The following is a 7,305-nucleotide window of genomic DNA, read 5'->3' on the forward strand; positions in this document are numbered from 1 at the left end:
ATTGGTAGCTTTTTATTTCTATATAATTTTGTACATTGTATTTCTCAGCTGTTGTTCCTCCCAAAATAAATAAATAAATTAAATAAAGTTTTGTTTTTTAAATCTAAGTACAAAGATGTGAAATTAGAATTTGTTCCTGGTTTGTTTTCAACAAAAAGCTGGCCTCATCTAGTGTTTTAAAGTTATCCTGTTTGCTGTAAATATTGTTTAAGTTTTTGACAATTTTAAAATTATTGCAAATGTAAAGCTTGCAAAGCAAATTTTCTTTATTCTTCTCACTTAAAACTTAAAAAAGGAATGGAATAGTGCCAAGACTACTAGCAGTATTTGATTGACTCGCTACCTCGATTCTCAAGGCAATAATGCACCAGCCCTTTATATCTTTAATATCTAATTCTATACATATCTTTTAATATTACAAAGATGCTCAACCCATGATTTTAAATACAATTGTCGAGGTCACATCATTTTGTATTATTTCGTCTTCTCCTTCTTTGTTGAACCATGCTTTGAAGTTTATTTAAAAGAAAATCCGCAAAGCCTCCCTCAATTAACTGAATATGAATTTATATTGAGTCTTTTGTTGGCAAAACCTACCACTGCTCATCACTTCAGCCTAATAAAGTCCACTGCTGCACATAGGCCTCTACAAGTTAGCGCCAAAAATGGCGTGAACTCATGTGTTTTGCCCATAGTCACCACTGCTGCTGTGTGGTTACGGTATTAAAGAATATAGCCACCCCCTCTCTTCCCGTGGGTGTCGGAAGAGGCGGCTAAGGGATAACTCAGTTCCAATACCACCTTGGAACCTAAAAAGCCGACCGAAGGCGGGATAACCATCCAACTGCTGGCTTTGAACTACACAGGCCGAAGACGAGCAGCAACGTCTTCGGTGCGACAAAGCCACACTGCTCAGTGTACCGAATATATGAAGCGCAGTTTACTTGCAAGTGTTCGGAATAACTTTTGTCGAGGCGATGCCATCCGTGAAGAGTATACGTATAGTAAACTCGCTCAGATGACACACCACGACCACAATCAGCGCTGTAACACATAACGATGATCTGTACATCGGCGATACCGGTCAACCTCAAGCGCTGAATATCTAGCAATCAGCGATGCGTTCGCGTATAGATTAGTGTTCATGAATGGTAATAATGAGCCATCTCTAATAATGTTATCTGAGTCCAGTTCCATCGTAGCGTCGTTAAAAAGTAGCGTTGAGATAAGAAGTGTTTACGTCGGGAGGTCACAAGATAACGCGCTTACGTAACGAGGGGGTGATCTTTTCGGGTCTTCAGTGGTTTCGTTCAAGATCGTGTATGTTCAGAGCAAAGTAATGGAAAATAATTCCAAGTCAATAAAGTACCTAAGTAGTCCGAGAAAGCAATAATGCTCCGACTGCCATTCAAAATAATAATAATAGTGTACGTTACGGCGCGCGGCGTGTCGCGGTGCACACCGGCGATAACGTTGCCATAACCATCGGAACGAGTCGCTCGTACTCGTAGCTTGAATTACTATCGGAAGGTGCTGCATCCAGTCGTGAAGCGAGCGATGTGTCGACTTGTGAATAGATAGGTTTCTGCACGATATTATTCGTTCAAAGCGTTCAATATTGGTAAATGTGAGCAGTGTTGAGGCGAGGCGAGGGTCACGCGGCGGCGGGGGCGCGGGGCGGGCGCGGGCCGCTGATAACAGCGAGCGCGACCTCCGGCCCTCGCTTCAAAATATTAATATCTTATTTATTTAAACTGTCGCTCGCTCCCCCCGCCCGCCCCGCGCCCCGCTCCCCGCACCGCTCCGCCGCTCGGTTCCTCGGTAACAACCAACAACGAGCCTCATATAAGTATTATTTGTGACAAAACTAGTATCGACTACCAGGACTCGTATTGGATTGAATTATTTTACTTATTTATGAAACAATATTTTGTGTAGTTCTGTACATAGTCAAAGGCACGTCAACAGACTGTCAGGCAGTTTCTGACGCGAACAACGCTGAGACATTTTTAAGAGGAGCTATTGATTTCCAGTGTGAAAATTATTCAGTGATGAACACAAATTCAAATTCAAATCATAACTGCTGTATTTAAGTAGATAGACTTTTTGGAGACTCTCGACTCAAGCGACTCTACCAACGTTCCACAAACAATCTACAAATCTCTACATCTTCCTTATACTTATTTCTATTCTTCTAGATCCGATAAAAAAAACTAAACAGTTATTATATTTAAGAGCTTAAAGCTTTCCCTACATCAATGTACTTTAACGGGACACTTGTTTATCACAAAAATTATAATCTGTCTCGATATTATCATATTCAACGTCACTAGGGTTTATTCTGACAATCCTTTATAACCTAAGTCTAGAGCTGCCATGTACACATCTGTATTTATTGACGCGTCATCACAATCGATAACTCAAATATCGATAATATAAAAGCCTCTACAATTCAAATTCAAAAAGTAATCTGTTCCCTTGCCCTCAAAACCTAAAACATCTGTTACTTAAAATACACACTCTCTATAACTTAAACTAAATTTTTAGTAGATATTGGAACTTGTGGTGTTCCTACTTAAAAAATATATTTTAACAAACTCTACAACATAAACTGCAACCAATGATTCACTTGAAATACAAATGCGACAGATAATTTTTTCGGAATTTATTGCTTGCACGTGTTTACTAGTTGAACTTAGAAAATCAATCAATAAAATCACTTTCAATTATTGTTTCTTTGATTTTCCTTAAAGCTGTATTTGTGGCGATTGGGGCAACGACTTTCTTGTATCATTACTTGTCGATCACTGTCCATGAAGCAACACTGTGCTGTGTCATAAGAATTATATAAATGAGCCCAAAAAGTTATTTTATTTTACCAGACTAAAAGGGTACGATGATGACTAATAGGTATGTATTAAACTATCCCTAACATAAACCCTTGATAAATTGAAAATTATAAAGCTTAAAATATTTTGCGTTTCCTTTCCTTCCTTGGGTTTTAACTCAACGAGGTTCTACTGTAATTAATAATACATCAATGAAGAGTTTTTCTCTGCTAATACCATGTCAATTAAATTTCTGATATGGTCTCACTGGGTCCACGGCTTTACACCAGTATTTCTGACAGTATCGTTTTTGCTTTGAAAAGCCATTTCCATTGTCGTTATTACAAGGTATGGTTACACCTTGAGTGCTGAAGATATCCAAATTTACGCTCATTTATGATGACATACACATCTTTAGTTACAAACAACATCTTTTGTACAACTGGACTCGAGATATGAATAGAATTCATTACACGAGACTTAACCAAGGTCAATATTATTTTCAACTTCAAGTAAAACCGGTGAAGTACCAAGTTACCGTAGTCCTTAAAAAGTAGTTTATGTAGAGTTCTTTTTATTTCATTACTTTAGATATAATTGTTACAAATATCATCATCATCATTACAGCCTATACAGTCCACTGCTGGACACAGGCCTCCACAACTTTACGCCAAAAATAACGTGAACTCGTGTGTTTTGCCCATAGTCACCACGCTGGGCAGGCGGGTTGGTGACCGCAGTACTGGCTTTGTCGCATCGAAGACGCTGCTGCCCGTCTTCAGCCTGTGTATTTCAAAGCCAGCAGTTGGATGGTTATCCCGCCATCGGTCGGCTTCTTAAGTTCCAAGGTGGTTGTGGAACCTTGTTATCCCTTAGTCGCCTCTTACGACACCCACGGGAAGAGAGGGGGTGGCTAAATTCTTTAGTGCCGTAGCCACACAGCACCATTGTTACAAATATAAGGATAATATTTACTTAGGCAGCACAAGACACAAGTAGTTTGTAGAGCGTTCTTTTCTATAAATCTTATTAGGAAACTCCACGTGCAAAATACTCCCCACGAACTCGCGCAATATTTCACCGAAAATTACATTAGCACAAACTATAACTGACGCCGCGTTGGCGCAACGCTCACAGCTATGGATTGTACCTGTTGCGCTGGCGGTTGCGGGTTCGATCCCCGCACATGACAAAACATTTGTATTGGCCATACAGGTGTTTGCCGTGGTCTGGGTGTTTGTGCAGTCCTTGTGGGTCTCCCCACTGTGCCTCGGAGAGCACGTTAAGCCGTCGGTCCCGGTTGTTATCATTTACACCTGATAGCGATCGTTACTCATAGTAGGAAATATATCCGTCAACCCGCATTGGAGCAGCGTGGCGGATTAAGCTCTGATCCTTCTCCTACATGGGGAAAGAGGCATATGCCCAGTAGTGGGATATTACAGGCTGAAGCGTATAACTGGCATTAATCATACTGTTGATGCTTATTTTCTTCATCTTATATAATCAATACAATACTGACCATTGTTATTTTGATCTTATATACAATCAAATAAAAATTATGATGTATTTACAACCTTATATTTAGATAGCTTTGCTGACTTTGGAAAGGTTGAGAAGCTCAGTTAAGCTTAGCGTGAAAGCGTTTACCTGATAACGCGTGGATGAGTTTTCAGTGACCAGTAACTGGTGAATCTTTGTATCTACTTACGACACAAATGGTCATCGTGATTGTATTTTATTAAATGTCTTCAAAAAAGGAGGAATTTAACTTTATGTTATTTTTTATGTGTGCTACCGCAGAACATTTGACTAAGTGGACCGATTACAATGATTCCTCTTCTAATCAAAAGCTGGTACTTCTCACGTGGTCCCATTTAAATGTAATTAAGATCTGACATACATGAGAAATGTAAGATGTAACTACCATTTCTGAATAACGTTTTTATTTGTCTTTAAATAAATCGTTGAAAATCTCTCTCTTGCTACCAGTTCTGGCACTGCCTTCGACTCCGACTTCGGTTCCGATGAATTACCTCATTTAAACCTAGTTACAAGCGTAGTGCTATTTTTTTTTATATCACTAGGTCGGCAAAGAAGCGTACGGCTCACCTGATGGTAAGAGATTACCGTAGCTTATAGACACCTGTAACACCAGAAGCATCGCAAGCGCGTTGCCGACCCAATCCCCAATCCCCCCAGGAGCTCTGGTCACCTTACTCACCAACATGAACACAATACTGCTTGAAAACAGTATTATTTAGCTGTGATCTTATGTAATGTCGAAGTACTACCCCAGTCGGGCTGCTCCAGATTTTGAGCAGGAAATTCCTACTGTGCTCTACCTCAGTCAATGCTCCGGTGCGGTACTTGCACCGCTCCACAGTCTCCAAAGCGACGACTGTCGCAGGTCCCGAACAGATAGCGCACGATATTTTTTGGTCACAAAAGATACGATAACGTGATGTCTCTACCGACATGACTAATATGTGATTATGAAACCCAATAGATACAACTAAAAAATATGTCGGTGATCTAATCTCTAGTATGTTCTATTACAATTATTTGTACACTTCCTAACCGCTTCTCTATGCGCTGTCCTATACCCAAAGGTTGTCTGGAAGAAATCGCTATTTTAGCGATAAGACCGCCTTTGTACATCTTCCTCTAATTATACTACTCTTGTTTGTATCTTTTAATGGTGTGCAATAAAGAATATTATTATTAATATTATGTATGTAAGTATATGTCTTACTTCTCTATTTACTCATTTATGGTATTGTACATCACAGGTATTGGTACATCCCAATTTGTGTCTCCACACTCTCTCATACCAAAATAATATATATTTAAAAAAAATGTTATACTTTTTCTACATATACATATTAACAGTCCAATCAAGATTTATATACAAGGTTATAAAAGTTCGCATACTTGCTTCTAATCTACGTACTAAGTTTCATTAAAATCGGTCCAGTAATTTTTGCGTGAATGAGTAACAAACATATGCGAATCATGAATTTTGAGATGACCAATGAGAGACATGAGAATGGGCATTCTCACAAAGTTTTGCATTTATATATATATATTTTATATATATTTATATATATATATATATATATATATATATAAATGGCGAGAGGCTCTATTAGGGATGTTCTTTCATGTTAAATGTATGACTAATTTTATAATTAATAAGTGATGCATGGACTGCCATCTATTAGTAGTTATTTAATTCAACATCTTTAGCTTTGACTAGCCCGTTGGCGCAGTTTGTAGTGACCCTGCTTTCTGCTCCGAGGGTTGTGGGTTCGATTCCCACCCCGAGTCTGGGTGTAATATAAATATTTATTTATAGATATGTTTATCAAAAATAATATGTAGCTATACCAGTCTGCTGTTACCTATAACACAAGTATTAAGTTACTTACTTTAGTAACAGACGACCGTGTGTGTATTGTGTAGATGTTTATAATTTATTATTTAATTCAATAAATTTTCGAAAAATTACATTTTTGATAGTGCTGCTGAAGACCAAATGCACACTGTGCATACAGTATTTTTTTATTTTTTATTCGTTCATAAATATAGCCGTAAATATAGCCGTGATTTGTGGTTAAGTCAAAGCAAAATTGTCTGTAGGCACTTGTGACAATTGTTTGAACGTTTTAGTTGAATACGACATACATACAGCTGCACTCATAACTAAGTCTTCCTTTGTTTATATATAATTTCTATAAACACCGTTTATGTGGTTTTTATTGCAAGTACTTGTAATTGCAATAAATGTTAGAAAAACAATAACAATTAGGCATATTAAAATGACTCTGCAATTAAACTGCAAGCGAGCTAAATACATCACAAAATATTCATTTGTGAATCAAACTGGCGTTGTTAATGTAGCTGAATGATTCATAATTAATATTAATAGTAAAGATATTTAGACAATCATTAATTTGTTTACTCACAAACTCACACTTGGGATCGTTTGGTAATAGCGGGTAAACAGTCGAGAGTGATGGAAATTGTAACGAAATTGTGCAATTGTAATAATTAAGATACAGAACGTACTGAGTACGTACATTAGCGCGACGCACGCCCGAGCGCGTCCGCACGTGCTCGGGCGACGGGCACGTCCGAGGCGTTGGCCAATTATCATCCTATTTCTAATTAATATTAATATTAGAGTTACATTTGTCTCTTTAACTTCAAATACACGTAACGCGACGACCCGCGTGTTTTCCGGATCCGTTCCGGTCGCCGCACAGCCCCCATGCCTTGTGTCGTGTCTTATGGCACTCTAGTCGACACACGCAGTTGTAGCTGCTTTTTTAACTAAGTTAATGTTGTTTACCGCTCATTTAACTCTACAGTTACACTAAAACTCAGTTCAGTACTTGTGGAAATTCTTTTTTTAATCAAAATACTTAAAAATTCAAAATAACAACTGGAACCGCAAACTGCTGTGGTTAAATCT

This window comes from Melitaea cinxia, chromosome 2 (genome assembly GCF_905220565.1).
Source record: "Melitaea cinxia chromosome 2, ilMelCinx1.1, whole genome shotgun sequence".
NCBI lineage: Eukaryota > Metazoa > Arthropoda > Insecta > Lepidoptera > Nymphalidae > Melitaea > Melitaea cinxia.